Consider the following 20,661-nt stretch of genomic DNA (forward strand, 5'->3'; position numbering starts at 1 on the left):
ATAATTTCATTTAACCATACAAAACCCTCTAACATTTGACACTTTCACCGTCTCGTAATTTCTCTTTTCTTATAATTTATAACAACGTGAAGATTACAGTGTGAATAATCGCTGCCCAGTGCAGTGCAAGTGTGCAACCAGGAGTCTAGATCATAAGAAGCTTCCAGTCTGGCCCAGTATTTACAATGATGCATCAGTGGGACCGTGGACTTGACATTTAGATTTAAAAACATTTTTATTCCTTCGATTTCAAGTTTTCCGGCTATCTACGAATAAAAAGTTAAAAACATCAAATGATGATAGAAACTCCGTCCAGCGAATTTGATGTGTTACACCATCTTCAACCTCAATCACAAAACTAAAATTCTATATTAACAGTAATTTAATTTTTTAATTTAGTATATTCTTCTCCTAAATAAATAATTAATTAATACATTTTAAAAGAACATAATAAGTCTTCGTACCTTTGATTTATCTTTGGTGAGTTATAGTTCTTTCCAATATTTTGATGATCTCAGAGGATTCGGAACTAATCTACCGAAACACTTTAGTTATTTTAGTTTATGTTATATTTTCTTTTAATTTTAGTGTTTTTAAATTATTGTTAATTTTTATTTTGAGTTATTGTAGTTTAATATTTGCATTAAATAAAGTTTTCTTTTTAATTTTTCATTATTTTTTTAATTATATAATTATTATAAATATTAATATGAATAATAATCAAATTAACATAAATATAAATTAAAAAATTAAATAACAAAAATAAAAAAATAAAATATAATTTATAGTAGATGAATAGTATCACACCAAATTTGGTGTGATACTATTCATTTATCCTAATTTGGTGTAATTTTTGGTGGTAGGTTGGAGCAAATTTTCCACACTATTTTTGATGTTTTACACCAAAATGGTGTTGGGATGGAGATGCCACTAAAATTGCCTTTATAAGCTTGTAATTTATAGTTGCATCGATGTAGAAAGATGGGTATATAACGGTTTAGATTTTTCCATTTTGCTAAAGATAAAAAATGGGAATTTTTCCACCCTCTGTCGCATCACATCCAAAATTAAGAAGACACTTAATAACCACTTGGCTTGTGGTTGAATAGCAAAATCTTAAGTTATTCAGAGTTCTTGTGTTCAAGTTCCACCAAGTGATCACCTATTACAATTGTGATTTATCTGGTTTATTAGGCTTATTATATATTTAATGGATCCCGAAAATTAGTTGATATGGGTGGATTTATAACCTATAGGGTGTTGAATGGACCTCAAAGATTAGTTGAAATGGGTACAAGCTAATTCGAACACCCGGTCACAAAAAAAAAAAAAAAAAAAAAAAAATTAGATTAGGGAGATATCAATTTGCTAGACGTGGAAAATTCAATGATGACATAATGGAGGAATTGAAGCAATAAAAGTTAAGAAGAATCCAATGAAAGAAACAGAAATGTCAAAGCAGTAAATTCAGAGTTAAGTTGAAGTGGGAAAGTGCAAACGTGCAATGCATGTAACATCCAGAAAATGTTGTTGGCTAATAATTTCCTACTCCTATTAACATCTTAAACACGCATTGACCATTTAATGCCTTAATGATAAGTGATAACTTTGCCAAAAGAAAAAGGTAATTGGACAAATGGCTTTCTACCATAGCACTCAATAATTTCATTTCATTTTTTTAGGCACCAATAATTCACCGTCAATCAAGTCATCGCATGTTTTATAGAATAACTCCAATTTGATCTTATCATTTCGAATATCCATTCCAGCAATCTATCTGGATGAATTTGGTATTACATTTTTATTCCAGAATGTGCTCATAATATTATTTAATTATGTTCCAACTCTCTATCCTTCTAGATCTATTGGCATTCAACACCCCGGCGAAGAAAAAGTGAAGAGAAGACAGACAAACTCCAGAAATTTAAAGGCAAATCAAGCTTTAGAAGTTGCTTTGCGTCTACCTACTTCAAGAAAATTCAGTCATCTCTGTTTCAAAATCCAACCCACCACCACCCATTTTTCAAATTTTCTGGTTAAAAGAGGAACGACAGAAAGATGACTATTTGGGTGCAACTGGCGGCAGCCGAGCCCATGTATATATATTAGTGCAGCCCAGCCCAATTTGTAAGCAAATAAAATAACATAAAAGATAATAAAAAAGATACAAGTGATCTGTATTATGAACAGTAAAGACTTTAAGATTGGAATTAGGAGACAAGTCCTTCCCCCAGTAGGCCAATACCTGTGTTATGCCTGAAAAATATAAGGGCTGACGTAAGGCCCAGTCAGCATATAAAAGTCAGAATGGTACACCTGTAGCCTGCTTCTGTCAGAATAGTGGGTGCGCGCCAGACTAGCCAAAAGCTGTGGTGATCCCACGTGTCCAATCCCTGTGCCCAATTGCGCAAATCACTCTAGAAGGTGGGTAATGTGACATAAAGAAGGATTTGCACGGATAATCCTGCCAACTCACAGATTTAGTAATCATTAGCCCAATGTATCCCACTATAAATAGAGAGCTCCTCTCCCATTCAAAGGATTCGCTCATTTTTACTCTTGATTAGCTACTCTTTCTCTATAATTTATATCATTCACTCGCTTATACTATCATCCGTAAGTCAGTCAGCTAATGCGACCTGACCCCTATCATTAATAAAATCACAGTGGATGTAGGACTTGCTTCCTTAGCATCCGAACCACTTTAAAAGCTGTTCCCATTTGTATTTACTCTCATATTTCCTTATATTCACGTGTGTCTTCTAGGCCAGCTCAGCATTTCACACATGCGTTTTGTTGGTGTAAAAATCACGCATCAACAGTTTGGCGTTAGAAGGAGGGCCTGATTTAGTGTTCATCCTTCATCAGGAGAATCTCTAACTTACTAGTCCTACAACTGCAAATGGCCCGCCAATCTGAACCTGAGCAAACCAACCAGGGTGCTGAGGGGACCCCCCAAGTCTAGGGGGACACCTTTTCCAAAATACCTTCAGTTCCGTAAAATGCTGCAGGGGATATCCCATCAAGTTCACAACTTGACCCTGCCATTAGAAGCTACCTGGAGAGGTTCGACAATACTCTCCAGACAGTCAACCGAAGGTTCAACCGTTTGGACCAAGGCATGCCATCCAGATCAGCTGGGGCGGTGCAACCGCAAAAAATGCCTGCAGGTCACGCGAAAGCGCGGCAATGGGAAATAGCCCGTGCCGCGAGCACAACAGTGCGTAGATGAAAGGGTAAGCAGGTGGCAAAAAAAGGGGCCTACGGGCTTCAAAGGGCTAGCAAACTTGTGTGCTATCGTAGGCAACCAAGATTAAAAACCTTCCTAACCTAACTACTGAACTGTAAACAGGGTAAGCAAGGGTCGATCCCATGAAGAGTGTCTAGCCGAATTTTCAATGATGTGAACAAGGCTGGGGGGTTTTGAGTAAAAACAGAAAACAATCTCAGGAAAACAAAAATCAAAACAAAAACAATTCAAATCGAAATCAATTAATATAACGAAACTTGGTCTCCGTCAACATCCACCATCGGAATCTTACAACTGATCATTGATGCAAAATTAAATCAATTCATACCTGAATACTCACCGTTGGAACTATTTTCCTATCTCTCCTTAATNCAGAAATAGTATAAGGAAAGAATTAAGCGTTATACATACGGGGACAGACAGATAGAGGGTTTTACTTACTGAGCATTATTTTGTGCTCACCCCGTTATTTTCCTTTGTGGATGCAGGATCTAAGTGTTGATGCAGTCGGAGGGGCGTCGGCAAGCGAGGAGCAATAGCTACACTGTTTCCCCTGTTTTGTCTTTAAAAATGAATCTTTTGTAAACAATACTTTTTGTGTATACAAGACATATGAATTATAATGAAAAGAAAGTTTTGGGCCCAATTTTCTATTGTTATTATGCATGCATTGTACTAGTTTCAGTAGTTGTTACACTATCATTAATAAAATAACAGTGGACGTAGGATTTGCTTCCTTAGCATCCGAACCACTTTAAAAACGCTTTTCTCATTGTATTTATTCTCTTTTTCTTGCATTCACGTGTGTCTTTTAAGCTAGCTCAACATTGCATACGTGCGTTTAGTTGGTGAAAAAATCACGCATCAGTTGGCGCTAGAAGGAGGGCTTGATTTAGTGTTCATCCTTCATCAGGAGAATCTCTAACTTACCGGTCCTACAATAGCAAATGGCCCGCCAACCTGAACTGGAGCGAACCAACCAGGATACTGAGGGGATCCCCCAAGTTCAGGGGGACACCTCTTCCAAAATGCCTTCAGTCCCACAAAATGCTGCAGGGGATATCCCTTCAAGTTCACAACTTGACCCTGCCATTAGAAGCTACCTGGAGAGGTTCGACAATACTCTCCAGACGGTCAACTGAAGGTTGGACCGTTTGGACCAAGGCATGCCATCCAGATCAGCTGGGGCGGTGCAACTGCCAAAAAAGCCTGCAGGTCGCACGAAAGCGCGACAAAGGGAAATGACCCGTGCCGCGAGCACTGCAGCGCGTAGATGAAAGGGGAAGCAAGTGGCAAAAAACGGGCCTACGGGCTCCAAAGGGCCAGCAAACACCAACTGCGTCCCAAGCAGAATACCGATCTCGTTAAGACTCGGTGAAAGGACGAGCCCGAGCTGTCCCATACCACGTCACAAGTACACCCCTATAAAAGTGCTGGGCATGGCGATTCTTATCACCGCCAGTAAAACGATCCAGATCGTCGCCGTGCGAGAGGGTCCCACACTTCGCGGGTGGTTCTTACCAACGCGAAGGTCGTAAAAACACCCTGCACCATTCATTGCCATCACACGGCTCTAGCCAGCGTGTGTCAAGAGTGGCCAAAACCGCCGGCCGAGGCGAAGAGGAACCCGACCTCTGGACTTTCCTCAACCGTAATCGCGAGGGTCGAACTCGTATGGATGAAAGCAATCCCTAAGTGGCTCGATTGCCACAAATTGAGGAGCTGCAGCGAGCTTTAGACCGACTAAGAGCACAACAAAATGAGCAAGGGCAGGTCGCGTCTGCGTCCCGTTTCTCTCCCGAAGTACTAGCCGGTCCACTCCCATCAAGATTCAGGATGCCCAACATGCGGGCGTTTGATGGAAATTCTGATCCACAGGATCATTTATATGAATTTAACGACCCAATAAAGCTTCAACAGGTCTCAGATCTAGCAAAATATCGTTGTTTAGCAGTGACTTTAACCTCCCCTACCAAACGGTGGTTCAGGTCGCTCCCAACGGGATCGATCAGTTCGTGGCCTTAGATGAGCGCGACGTTCCTAAAGCATTTTCAAGCGAACCGAAAGTTCTCGATGCCTTTGAGCTACCTCAGCAATATAAGGTAAGAAAGGCATGAATCCCTCCAGTCCTACATCGACCGTTTCCATAGGGAACTCAAGAAGGTGGCTCATACTCCTGAAGAGTCTGTTCAGACTCTCATCATAGCAGGAGTTCGTCCACAAACCGACCTGTGGAAAGAATTACAGGCCGAGGACAATGTTTCCCTCACCCGATTATATAACCTTGCGGAGAAGTACCTCCGAATAGAAAATTCATTGGTGGCACTCCGCTGTCGCGACCCCGGCACGTCAGGCAGTACATCTGGTCGGGGGAAAAGTAGAAGAGCTGATCGCAAAGGGGTCGCTGATGACTAGCGAAAAGGAAAGAAACCTCGCTACGAGCCCAAAAAGTCCTATGCTATCGTCCCTCGTCGCGATCGCGACAGAGACCAATATACACATCTGAATGCATCCGTATCGACTATTCTTGATAAATCCGAAGAAGCTAGCCTGCTCGGAGAGCTCGAGCCCATGAAAACTCCCGCGTCAGCTAGAAATAATAAAAAGTACTGTCGCTTCCATCGGGATAACGGGCATCACACCCATGAGTGCAGAGCTCTCAAGCAGGCAATCAAAGAACTCATCAAGAATGGGCATTTCAAGGAGTATATTGATGACTCCGCTCCTGCATAGGAGAAAAGTCAAGGGGAGCAAGGAAAGAAGCGTCGTGATCGCACAGGATATTGCAGTGTGAACATGATCTTTGGGGGGCCGCACCTCGGGGGGAACACGCGAGGTACCCAGGAAAGATATACTCGCGCGGCTCATCATGACCCAATCAGTGTGATGAACACGTCGCAGCGACCACAAAAGGTTCGCAAGGAGAAGCCAATTACCTTCTTCGAGAAGGATGCAGCCCATCTGCATCATCCCCATGATGACGCACTTGTGATCAGGCCCCTCATAGGGTACCATAACGTCTGCAGGATGCTAGTGGACAACGGAAGTGCTGTGAATATCCTATTCCAGAGTGCTTTCGAAAGAATAAACTTGGACGAGGCCGACCTAAAGCCGCCTCGATCCCTCTTTATGGTTTTACAAGGGACCACCTGATCCCAAAAGGAACGATCCAACTTCCAGTCACGCTGGGTGACTATGACGAAGTGACTAAGGTTACTGAATTCTTGGTCGTGGATTGCTCATCTGCCTTCAATGGAATCTTGGGGCGACCTCTACTAAGAAACTTCAAGGCAGTCACTTCTATATACCATCTCAAGATGAAGTTCCCCAACCCGACGGGGATAGGGAAAGTTAGCGGATCGCAGAGCGTATCTCGCGACTGTTACATAAAAGTAGTGCAGATGGCGTGCAAAGGGAAGGGTATTTCGCGTGGCATTCCCCGACAGGCTATGGCGATCAGCCGGATCGAGCCATAGCCTAGGCCAGCCGAGGATAATATGGATTCTCGAATTCAGGAAAACCCTTCTAGTAGGCCAGTTAAGGATTTGTTCGAAGTGTCGGTCGACATGAGCGAACCGAGCTGAGTGTTAAGGATTGGGAGTAATCTCAACCCCCAGCTCGCCTCCGAGCAGATCAGCTTCCTAAAAGAAAATATTGATGTGTTCACCTGGTCGCACGCAGATATGGTCGGGATCAGCTCGGATATCATCTGTCATACGTTAAGCATCGACAACGAAGCCAAGCCAGTTCGTCAAAAAAGAAGGGTGATGGATCCGGAGCGATATGCCGCCTTAAAGCTAGAGGTGGATAACCTCCTCCGAAGCGGGTCCATCCGGGAAGCACTCTACCCGACCTAGGTTGCCAACCCGGGTCTAGTAAAGAAGCCCAATAGAAAGTGGCAAACCTGTGTCGATTTCAGCGACCTCAACAAAGCGTGCCCAAATGACAGCTTCCCCTGCCTATAATAGACCAGCTCGTAGATGCCACCTCGGGGTACGAGCTGCTAAGTTTTATGGACGCGTAATCGGGATATAATCAAATTCTGATGTACACGCTAGACGAAGAGCATACATCTTTTATTACAGATCGGGGACTGTACTGCTATAAAGTTATGCCGTTCGGCCTCAAGAACGCTGGCGCGACCTACCAGCGGTTGGTTAACCAGATGTTCTCCGAACAGATCGGTAAGCCAATGGAGGTCTATGTAGATGACATGCTGGTCAAATCCCATGTCGCTTCAGATCACATAGCGCATCTCACTGAGATGTTTGATATCCTCCGACTATACAGAATGAAGCTGAATCCTCTCAAGTGTTCGTTCGGAGTATCCTCGGGAAAATTCCTAGGATACATGGTTAACCAATGGGGGATAGAAATCAACCTCGAGAAAATTTAAGCTCTCCTCGATATGGAAAGCCCGACCAGCAAAAAACAGGTCATGAGCCTAAATAGGTGAATAGCTGAAGATTAGTTTCAAAGGGATGAAACCTCCACACTTTAACACCACCTTGAGAGATTAGAGAGTGGCCGTGGGTTATGGAGAGAGTTTCTTGTTTGTGTTTTTGTGAACTAGTCAAGAATGAACTAAAATGCAACCTTTTGCACTTATATATACTTGGACAATTTTGCAATTATTTATTTTTCACTTCCAAGCCCAATAAAATCTTATTTTATAAAGGGACCCCACGAATTTAATNGGCCTGTCGCCGCGGCGAAACTGTCCAGCAGCTTCCCCGTGGCTTCAACACCTCTTCGCCGCGGCGAAGATTCTTCTTCGCCCCGGCGAAGACTGAAACACTAAACTTATTCTATTTTCAACCAATTCAGGGCAAGCATTCGACACAACACTCAATCAAACAATATTACCAAAAACCAACTCAAATAAGAGCGAAAGAAGAAACAACAAATACGTACCTCAAGTGGGGCGTTACAGGTCCTCCAAAAGCCAGAGGCATCTGGTAAATTGCTTAAATGGGCCATGGAATTGAGTCAGTTCGATCTGAAGTACAAGCCAAGGTCGACTATTAAAGGGCAGGCTGTTGCCGACTTTATTTCAGAATTCTCCTATCTTCCAAGTGAGTCGGAGCAACAGCCTAGCGAAGCCATCCAGGAAACTGCTCAGAATCTATCGGCCTGGAACCTCTACGTTGATGGATCATCGAACAGAAAGAGGGCTGGTGCAGGTCTTCTTCTTTTATGTCCCGAAGGGGCTCTCGTTCACGGTATCCTCCGATTCGGATTTAAGGCAACCAACAATGAGGCTGAGTATGAAGCTCTGCTCGCTGGATTGTGGTTGGCCAAAGAAATGGGTGTAACCACGATTAGCATTCACAGCGACTCCATGCTAGTCGTTAACCAGATCTTAGGAGAGTACCAAGCCAAGGAGGAAAATATGATCCATTATCTGAAAGAAGCTAAGGCCACACTCGAGCCGTTCAAGCACTTCGCAATCACTCAGATTCCCAGAGATAGCAACTATGTGGCAGATGCCTTGGCCAAGATCGTCTCATCGTTGAACTCAGAAGCACCGGATAGCATTCCTGTTCGATTCATCGAGGCCCCTAGTATCAGCCCAATCGAATAGGCCGTAAATGTAATAGAATCAGATTCCTGGATGACTCCCATTTTCCAATACCTCAAGGATGGAACCTTGCCTGACGACAAGGTCAAGGCAAGGGTTCTACGAACAAGATCAGCTCGTTACACCCTCATCGGAGTCCAGCTGTTTAGGCGAGGGTTCAGCGCCCCTCTCCTCCAATGTGTAACCAGCAAAGAAACAGATTACATCATGAGGGAAATACATGAAGGGATCTGCGGTAATCACACTGTCGCACGATCTCTTGCGAACAAGGTTGTTCATCAAAGGTACTATTGGCCCCAAATCCAAGATGACGCCTATAACTTTGTTAAGAAGTGTGATAAGTGTCAACGGTTCGCGGACATTCCGCAAGCTCCCTCCCACGAGCCGATAACAATGACTAGCCCCTGGCCATTTTCTATGTGGGGAATCGATCTCATCGGTCCCATGCCAATAGGTAAAGGAGGAGTCAAATATGCCGTGGTTGTAGTAGATTACTTCACCAAATGGGTGGAGCCGAACCGCTAGCCGCGATCACGACTAGAAAGCTCAAAGACTTCGTTTTGAAGAACATTGTGTGCCGCTACAGAATTCCTCATACCCTCATCTCAGATAATGGTAAACAGTTCGACAACGAGGAGTTCAAGCAGTTTTGCGACGAGTTGGGCATCCATAAAAAATTTGCCTCAGTTGCAAGACCATAAGCAAACGGTCATGTTGAAGCTGTCAACAAAACCATCAAGCACACTCTAAAAGCCAAACTTGGCGCAGCCAAGGGGAATTGGGCCGACAACCTCCTCGAAGTCTTATGGGCATACAGGATAACTCCGAGAACCTCTACCTCAAAAACCTCTTTTTTTCTAGCATACGGTTGCGAAGCGATGATCCCTGTGGAGGTAGGAACTGGTTCACTTCGAAGGGACTTGTACAATGAGGTCGACAACGAAGCGCTTATGAGAGCAAGTCTAGACCTTGTTGAAGAGCATCGCAGCAAGGCATCGCTTAGAATAGTAGCCTATCAGCAACACGCGAAGAGGTTCTTTGATTCAAAGGTCAAACGAAGAGACTTTCAGGTCGGCGACCTCGTATTAAAGGAAGTTCTTCTCGGTACTAGGGAACCAAGTGCGGGAGTGTTGGGATCAAACTGGGAAGGTCCATACCGCATCGACAAAGTGATAAGACTAGGGACTTATCATCTCAAAAGGCTGAATGGTTCCAAAGTACCCCCAGCTTGGAATGCTGAGCATCTCCGACCTTACTATCAGTAATTCCGAACTCAGTTTTCCTTGTAAATTAATTTTTGATCTTTGTAAATTATTTCCTTGTAAAGTATTATTCTGTTTGCTTATAACAGTCTTCACATGTAATCTTGCTCGTATAAATGTGTAATCTTGTTCGCATATACTTGTTCCAATACTGTAAGCAATCAAAATGTACTCATGTATAATAAAGCGAACAGAAATTGTAAAAGCAAAATGTATTTCATAATGCGAAGAGTACAGCAGGCAAAATGATAAGACTATTAGCCCTAATCTGACTCCTCGAGGACTGACCTCGTCATCCTAAGGCTGGTCGACTGTGGGCTTCTCTGAGGCATGTCCTGAACCCTCTGTCTGATCGAATTTTTGAGTGGCCTCCGCTGCATCATCCTCTCGCGCCATGAACCTGAGAGTTTCCTGCCAATCCTCCGGGAGGTCGGACATATCAATATGCGGGTTCTTGGGCCACAAGGCATAGATAGACTCGATTGCCCACTCGACAGCCTTCTCCTCGACCTCCTCTGCCTGCCTCTGCATCTCTTCGGTCAGGGAAGTGACCTTTCCCTGACTTATCTGAAGTTCGGCCTCGAGAGCTTTCCTTTACTTCTCGAAGGCATTCCTTTCTTCTTCTGCTCGCCATGCCCGCAGAGAGGTCGCTTTGAGCTCCTAGTCCTTCTCTCCGACCTCCTTGGAGAGTCTGCCTATAGTCCTTTGAAGCTCCTTTATTTCCTCCCCATGTTTCTCGAGCTCCGCTTTTTGGAAATCCACCGTGCGAAGAGCCGCGTCCCTTTCGTTCAGGTATCGGTTCGCAGACTTAGAGGACAGGTTTCTTTTTATTTCGATGGCTTCCAGGCTTCGCTTGAGCGTTGCGTTCTCTTCCTTCAGTACGACCTCTCCCTTTGTAGCACCCAGCCAAACCTTCTCCAGGGACAATTGCATGGTAAGCAAGGCTTGCGAACAAGGAAAAATAGCAAGTTTATCAGAAGAAACTAAGGGAAGTCCTCGCCAAGGGCAGTTCGTTTACCTTGCTTAAGTGCTGGATAGATGTGGACATTAGGTCCACATCGTTGGAGCCTACGGACTGCTCAAATGCCTCTGAGAGTTCGCACTCCAGCAAAGTGTAGACTATCGACTACAGGTACTCCGGCAGGTTTCCCAGAGAGTCTAGCATTGGAGTATCCTTCTTCGGGCCTTTCGTAGGGGTCGTTTTGCCCGTCGGTTCCTTACTCGACCTCCTCCCGACATCTGGCTGCGACCTCCCGGGTTGATCACCCTCAGATTCGGTCTCAGACTCTTCGACTTGAATTTGCCTTCTCTTCTTTGGTCGCTGAGCCGTTGTCTTTAGCCTCGGGCGAACTGCCGATGGTTGGGAAGCCTTCGTGGTTCGGATTGGTGCGTCCTCCGAAGGTTAGGGCTGAGAAGTTCCACCAAGTTGCACTGGGGGGCCCGATGTGGCACTTTCAGCCGAGGGATCGACAGGAGTCGCATCGGTCGCCTTGGCTTTCCTTGACTGAGGAAAATTGATTTGCCTTCGTCGCGGCTGCTCTGACTCCTTCTAAGGCATGGTCGCTACATGCAAGCATCATTAGCAACAGTATTTCACTTCACAACCATAAAAGAACCAGTTAGCAAGACTTACTCAATAGGGGCTCTAAAGACGTGATTGCGTTGAAGAAACCGTATTTCCGTAGATTTGCAGTTGTCACGAGTTTCTTCGCGTCACGGCTAGCTTCGGGCAGGAAACCTAAAGATACGATCCTATCCAGGTCAAAGAGCAGCCCTAAGTCGATCGTCTTGTTAACTGCCAGAAAAGAAACAGGTCGTTAGAAAGAAAAACGCATTCCGAACTTAATGAGTTCGCCAAGGGAAAAGAGCCTACTCGGGTCCTGAAAGCGGCAATGGCCATCGTAACGAAAGAAGAAAAACTTTGTTTCATAAGCCCCCGCGTTGCTAGGGTAGCTGTGTATCCCCTTGGCTATAGTAGGTCGCCTGGACAAGTAATAAGAATCTTTGTCCTTGAACTTTTTCAAGAAATACGAGCAGCCAAGCTCCGCAGCGGTCAATTCGCCTAGCTTGTTCTCACGACACGCGATGTACATTGCGACAACAATCACATACGCGTTCGGAGTGAGCTACATTGACGCTATCTCAAAGTGATCCAATATTGACCTGACAAAAGGGTGGAAGGGGATTAACCCCCCACCCTTGATGATCTCTTCGGAGATCACAGCCAACCCACGGGATGGATATCACGATGAGTGTCCCACATCGTGAAAAACTTCCACCTCGATGCCGTACTGTTTTATTACCCTCTCGAGCTCTTCCCTGGTAAGTACCGAGTAAACCTTGGAAGTGACACTTGGAGCACCCTGCGAGAAAGAACTGGTTCCTTCCTCAGATCTGGTCATTAAGGGGTCCATTCTATTGGTCTGCAAAAGCGACAAGCAGGGGGGTCATTTAGCCATCGTACGCTACTCCGTACGATGACGTGGAAGGAAAAACTCCCTAAAAACCTAGAGAAAACCCTAATAGAATGATTTGAGCCACCATTCATGGCTCAAACCCGACATGAGCGTCTCATCTCTGATGAGTTACCAAAAGACTAACGCCATCTACCAACCACGGGAATAAGAAAACAAAAAACAATGAAAGATTCTTACCTCTCGGAGTACGAAAATGGCTTCTGCTTCAAATATCGGAAGAACGCTAGTTTGGAAGGCAAGGGTTCCAAGCTTGCGAAAATCTCTTGCTCTCTGTGAAAAAGACGAGTGTGGTGACATTGCATGAAAGAGATCTGGGTTTTTATAACGCATGAAGCGACCCTTGTTTTCCTCGGAATCAAAACGATGTTTGGGCGGCAAAAATTTCTCACCGTTGATCACATCCACATGTTGTAGATCAGTGAGGAAGTGTGAACATCATGATTACAGAAAATCAAACCGTCATCGTTTTCCGTTGAAAAACCCAAGCGACGGTACTCTCTCCCTCTCAGCATTAATTATGCCCCAATCTGCATTTAATGCTCAGATAAGGGTTGTCGTTTCAGCATATCACACATTTAATGTTCTGATAAAGCGATACTGTGTCAGCATACAACACATTTAATGCGTCTGGTTGGCACTTATCATGCACAGGACACGTATGTCAGAGTAGAGACTGCTTTATTAAATGCACCTATACCAAAAGCACAACGGCTAATGCCTGACGAAGTCAGGTCGCTCATCCTTAGCAAGCAATGACCATGCGAGGTGTTCGCAAAGAGTGCTACCCCAACCTCCTTTCAAACAGGTCGGAATCACCAGAATTTCCAGATCATCCAATCGCGGCATGACTTATAGTTTCCAAGGTTCGATCCTCAAACCTTAAAACTAGGGGACTTCTGTTATGCCTGAAAAATATAGAGCTGACGTAAGGTCCAGTGAGCCTGTAAAAGTCAGAACATAGGTACACCCGCAACCTGTTCTGTCAGAATAGTGGGCGCGCGCTAGGCCAGTCAGGAGCTGTGGTGATCCCACATGTCCAATCCCTGCTCCAAATCACGCAAATCACTCTAGAAGGTGGGCAATGTGACATAAAGAATGATTTGCACGGATAATCCTACCAACTCACGGATCCAGTAATCATTAGCTCAATGCATCCCACTATAAATTAAGAGTTCCTCTCTCATTCAGGGGATTCAGACATTTTACTCTTGAAAAGCTATTCTCTCTGTAATACAAAAGCATTCTCTTCCTTGTACCATCACTTGTAAGTCAGTCAGCTCATGCGACCTGACCTCTATCATTAATAATATAACAGTGGACGTATGACTTGCTTCTTTAGCATTCGAACCACTTTAAAAACCCTTTTCTCATTGCATTTACTCTCACTTTCCTTTATATTCACGTGTGTCTTCTGGGCCAACTCAACATTTCACACGTGCATTTCATTGGTGTAAAAATCACGCATCAACACATTTTGTAGTTTCAAAGCCAATTGATGATTTTCTTTCGTTAAGGTTTCAACCTGAATTTGAGTGAAAAGAAAATCATTAAGATCATTAACAACACTTAAATAGATATAGCATTTTAAATCATCTAAAAAAGCAAACGATATTCTACCAGAATCTTTATACCTTCTTCTGGGATTTGAAGTACAAATCTCTGTATCTGGTTTGCTGATTTTTTTATTACGTGTATCAAATGGTCAACCTTTGCTTTCAAATTTTCAATTGTATTACTTGGTTCAGGCTCTTTCATCTGCTGAGGTGATTGCAGTTCGATCTCTTGGTCGCTATCAGTGAAAACAACTGATTCTATACACGTTGAATGTCGTCATTGTGAGTTTCCGCAATTGGTCCTTGATATCTTGCAGAGCGCCTACCAGAACGTCTACCAACTTTCTTCTGTTTAGTTTCCACAACTGTTCCTTGAAGTCTTGTCGTCATTTTGTGATTCATCTTTTCCATTCTACTAAGATTACATAATAAAGCAGATCAAATACGAAACTGAAATATATTAACGAGAAAAACAACCGGTAAAAAAAAAACGCAAAGAAAAGCATCGTTATCTCAAACATGTAAATTCTGAAACAACAAATTTCTCAAACATATGGAAAACAATCGGACATGTACTATTATACTTTTTTATTACTATTTCTTTTGTTGGTTTTCCAGACGTAATAATTTATTAAATCGATGAAACGTTTCAAGTCAGTGCATTTTACCTCAGTTGGGTTTTTGATATTTTGGGGTTCTTTAATCGTCGTATTCATTTAATAGGACATATCTGTTTGTTTTCCATGTGTTCGTTTTCTCTTCTTATTTAAGTAATTCTCAAAACTGTGTGTATATATAAGTATCAATCTCAACTTCTATTCATATAATTTTATACGTTTGTACACTTTCTTTATCTGTTTTAGTTTTAAATGGTTCGATAATGGCTGGAGAAAAGGGAGACCTACAATAGATTTTGGATGACATCGACTAGAATGTTATTGATATAAATACTGTGAAAAAAAAAAAAATAAGAGAAGGCATGCATTTGCTGGTCCAGGTCATGAATTCTATAGTCACTGTTGTTTCGGATCTAAGAGCAAAAGATACTTTGCATTCTGCAGATGGGGAACTGCTTGGAATAGGAAGACGTCAAGAGAGAAGGTAATACAAATGTTATGTAATATAAAACAAAACAAAAAATATTTTAAAATCTAAACATTTCAGTAATTTATTTATTTGGAATTCAATTTTACATTATCCTAATATTTTCATATATATACAACTATAATGCGATTTGTATTTCTAGCATGTTTAAATATTTATCGGAATTCATTGTCTTTTTTTAAACCTGTTGGTGCAGCAATGGGTTACAGACAAAAGGAGTTCAAATAGATACTACCAAATGTTCACAGCAACATTGAAAATCTAAATGGTACAAGAGAAAAATTCAACGATATGATCGATGCTTTGTTTGAAATCGTGGACAATGTTAAGCTTATTGTTGCAGGTCTTGATACACGGGAGTATTCCATTGATCTCAAAATAGAAGAATCAGAATGTTCTGATCAGATGACCACAAAACCTGAATCTACACCATTTTTTGAACCTTAATAAATATATAAGGCAATGTACACATGTATTTTGATATTAAAATATATTAAACAGATCTCTGTTCTCATATAATTTTTTTTTTTTTTTGTTTACTCTTTGAAATTATTTTCCATTGGTTAAACAATAGGATTGCAATATTGTAATACCAGTATTTCAATATTTGCTGATACAATTCAAGTTAATGTTCTTAAGAGTGTACCGGTGATTAACCACGTACGGGCTATTTGCTGATACAATTCAAGTTAATGTTCTTAAGAGTGCACCAGTGATTAACCAAGTACGGGCTGTATAGCAATTTCAATAGCTCCACACACAATTTAGTAATAATATATCAGGGAATATTTTTATAGATAAAAACATAAACCACTATGAAACGTAACCCAGTAAACACCATCATTCAACACAATCCTTGATGACATCAAAAGTTCACCAAATGGATTCACATCAATACACTTTTCAATATTCTTCTTAAAGTTAATCCCACATTGCCGCAACATCTCCACTGAATCACTTGCAAACCACAAGTAGGTAAATTTCCACTGTCATCCGAAAACGTTAGTCCCGATCAAATGACTTTCTACATAACTTTCAATGTTTGGTACTTATAATCACTTATATTTATATTTTTGAAACTCCCAGACAAACGCAAAAAAACACTAGCAAACTCGGTACCCATGGCTACATAATCCTACTTATCAACAATTTCATGAATTTAATCAAAAACCTCTTCGAGATTATCATTCAGCACCTCTCAAACGCGAATCAAATCGCCCTTTGGGAAAATTAATATTTCCAAAACAAAAAATCCAGATCTAAACAAAAAAATTTCATACAAGTACTATAAGAATCAGATCCGTAAACAAATTGTAAGTAATAACAAACTTCAAGGAATGTCCACGTTTCAATCCTCTTTTACCAGATTTGTCTTTCTCTTGCAAGACAAAATTCTCTAAGAAATTGAAATCTTCATCAGGAAATCTGGACTTAAATGCATCACAACATACTTCTCGGGTGTTCAAAAACATGCGTGAGACAATATCAGAAGTTCTATCTCTTAACTACAACAAGGGTAGATTTCAGCTTGCTGTTGCAATCCAATAATTCTTTCTCCTTTCTTTCAAGAACATCATTTTCTAACTTTGCATTTGAACATGATTGTTCAATCACTGATAATTTCTTCCTATGAAACTCCAATTCATTCATAGCTTCTGCCATCTGTTTCTCTAAATCCATTATTTCCTTTATGATTTTTCCCCTCTGACCAACAAATCTTTTTTTGTTTCTTTCCAAATCTTCAATGATCTTATCAGAGGCTAGCCATTGCCTTTTGATTTCCAAATAAGCCATAATTCTATGTGGAGCAAACATGTCAACAACAACAACAATAATATAAATTTTTTTTAATAAATTAAAAGTAAATCAAATTCATCAATTTTAAATCACAGAATTTACCTCTTCTGAAGTAAGTTCTTCAAGATCTTTTTTAGACATTGTTTTTCCCTATTAGGAGGGGCTGTAACTTGAACTTCCTCATTACACACCTTTTTACGCTTGGTTCGTCTGATCAGTGGCAGCTCTTCTATATCTTCATATTTATCTTCATTTTCAAATGTAGATGGTCCCATAGAAATAGCGCCCATCAATTTGGGTGTAGAAGTTGATGTTGAAGCTGTTAAATTTGCGGATTCAATGTCGATATCCAGTACAACTAGTGAAAAAAAAAAGTTACATGAGAATCAGTTAATAAACAAATGAAAAGTGATGATATAAAAAATTGTAATACCTCTTTTGAATTGAAGAATGGAGTATTTCTCCAACATATCGAAAACATCAAATGTTTGTTGATTTTGAACAAACTTCTCCAATGTCTGGATGCCAACTTCCTTCACATCTATTTTCCCGAGATTCTGGTGGGGTATTGCAGCTTTTGTCCATTGTGTGGGTAGTCCACCCCAACCTTTTTCGCAACCCAACGGAAAATATCTATCACTCCATCCTCGCACTTTATTTGATAATCCAATTAACAGTACTCGGCCTTTTCTACCCTCGATAAAATAAAATGGACTATTCGGCCTCTTTTTCAATGCATAGAAGTAGTTAAAAATATAAAACATGGGTAGAATATCGTGCATTAAACAAAGACTTTCAAAAATCAAAATTAATCTCAAAGCATTGGGATGGAGCTAAGTGGGTGCAACGTTATAACAAATCATGAATTCTTCCACAAACGAAGAGAAAGGAGGCACTAGACTACACTGGAGAAAAATTTCAAAAAAGGTGAAAAACCCAGGAGGGGTCTCCGAATTTATAAAAGATTAAAAACCATCGCATGGTAATAGATCAAAATCGTTGGCGATATTGTAATGTTTTCGAAATTGCAAAAGATCAGTACAGGTAACTATGCTAGGAATTTCTATGGGTAACATTGTCAGACAGAAAAATGAGATACAGATAAAACCCAGTAGGAAAGACTGAAATTACCCACAAATTGTTGGTTGATGCAAGTAAAAACAAAGTTGAACAATAATATGAGGCGATAAAAACGATCAATTTTGAAGTGCAACTGTGATTACAAAGTCAACGATAAAATTCCCTTAATCCCTAATTTGCTTTTAAAGACAATGAACATGTTAAACGATGACGTTTTAACCAACCGGAAGATGTCCAACTCCAAATATAATTACACCCGATAAAAATATAATTGGTTATGAACTTCATGGTTTCATTATTATTTTAAAAAAAATATAAAGATTTCAAAATATAAAGACATATCAAACTATTAATTTCCTAATGATTTATTTTGTTACATTTAATTTGCTCATTAATGTATTGCTCTTAATAAACTGCAAGTGAGACGAATCTGATCCTATAAATAAATTATGAGGTATAATACGAGGCATTTATAAATACATATATAAATAGTTATGTGAATTTCAATAGACTCATACATTGTAAATGTTAAAGAATATCGTGTTTGATTGGTTATTTAAATTAATAACATTCCTATATATATATAGTTGGATGAAACGATTGCTCCTTATAGTTCCAATGTGATTCCTATTAAAGGTAATGAATATATTCTTTTTGTGAACTCTTTTTTTACAATTGTTAAATTGAATATTGATTGTAATATCAGATTCATATAACTCAAGTTTTTTATACAAGTGAATTTGAAGATTCTAATTTGTGAAAATATTTATATAAATTCTTGGAAAACCAGTAAAGAACTAACTCAAAACTTCATGGTTAATCATAATTTTTCATTAGAATTGTAATCAATTAAGATTTCCACGAGGTCAAAATTCAATTGATGAACCATTTATTTGTATATAATTCGCCTGTAAAATTGTGATCAATTAAGAAGAATACCATAATATAAGTATGATTGTAATAAATGCAGGTATGTTTTTCGTTTTAATGTTAGAGTCGATCATATTCTCAATTGTCAAACCAATAAATGGATGATATACTTTTGATAAACCATTGCCGAACCAACAACTTATTCATATTTATGATCATAAATGTTTCCTTCGTTTGGAAATCTCTATGTTGCCGAACTATTTTAATGTGCTGCTGTAACAGATGAAGCTCTGTTTTGGTTCAAATCTTGCTGCAAGATCATAATATTCTATGCTATAAAGTTTTAATAAAATATTTGTCCATCCACAAATTTACATAAAAAACTGTAGTAAATCAGTTGTTATCAATTTTTGCATACAATTATAAAAATCTGGACTCGGCAGAGGTGAAAAAAGGAATGCAATTAACACAATATATTTTTTGTTTTGGTCAAGTGTAAGATTATAAAATGGTTCATACGGATGAAGACATTGCAACTATATAGTCATACATTCAGGAATTATATTTGCGAGTGATTGAAAACTATAGATTGGCATATGATTCTGGACAAATAAGTATCGTTGATTTCAGAACAAAAGTATGCAAGGAGAATAGAAAATTGAGAATGTTTATATGGAACAAAAAAAAAGGCCTAGATTTCCAAAGTGAGTCAGAAAGTCAATCTCCAAAAAGAAAAAAGGTATATTTAATATTAGAACTTCATATAATTATTATGTAAAGACTAAACGAGTTTAGTGTATATCTTTGTTCTTTTAGTTTTTCATGAACTATATATTGCTGTTTTGGCGTATGAATTTCACAGCAAAATGATTCATAATAAAGTATCCAACAAAAGTAACTACCTTATTTATTTTGGTATAGTCATACAAATATTTCGTATATTACATGGTTCAATAAATCAGTTTCTATTTTCTTTAATTATATAATTTGTTGTGTAACATAGTCTCAATCATAAAACTTGTGTATCGAAGACAAAGAAAGATCCAATAATTTCTTTAAATGCTTCTATAAATATAACTGAGATATTTAATTACTGTTTTTGCCTTTTGGTTAAGCATTTCAATTATATAATTTGCTACATGGTATAGTGTTAATTATGTTATTATTATTTTTAAATTCAGATGAGAGATCTAAAGAACATAAAAAATGTGTATCAAACGCAGAGAAGTGTTCTACAAGTTCTTCATATGCTTCTGTAAATGTAAATGAGATGCGTGAGGAAAATAGTACAGAGAGAATGTCTGTATTAAAAAGGAAGAGAGGTCAAAAATATTATATTAGTGGTTACCTATATTTTTTTAGATTATGATAACTTAAATTGACTAACTAAATCTATGTTTTTCAGGTGCTTCTCCCCGTACAGAGCTTGACTCTAATATTCCAATTACTAATGCAGAACAATACAATCGTGAGGCTTGAATCTGACAACATATGTTTAAGCATTCAGATTGTTATATCTTAAAAACATAATGTTATTTCATTATTTTGTAAAAATAAAGGGGCAGAACTTTGTCGAACAATTTTGTCATTCCAAGTGTTGTTGAAAATTGTCATGATCTTTTTTTATTATTTTCATTCTCAGGTCAGACATTGAAAAAAAAAAAAGAAATCTTTATCAAAGGCAAAT

This window comes from Pistacia vera, unplaced genomic scaffold (assembly GCF_008641045.1).
Source record: "Pistacia vera cultivar Batoury unplaced genomic scaffold, PisVer_v2 Contig281, whole genome shotgun sequence".
Taxonomy (NCBI): domain Eukaryota; kingdom Viridiplantae; phylum Streptophyta; class Magnoliopsida; order Sapindales; family Anacardiaceae; genus Pistacia; species Pistacia vera.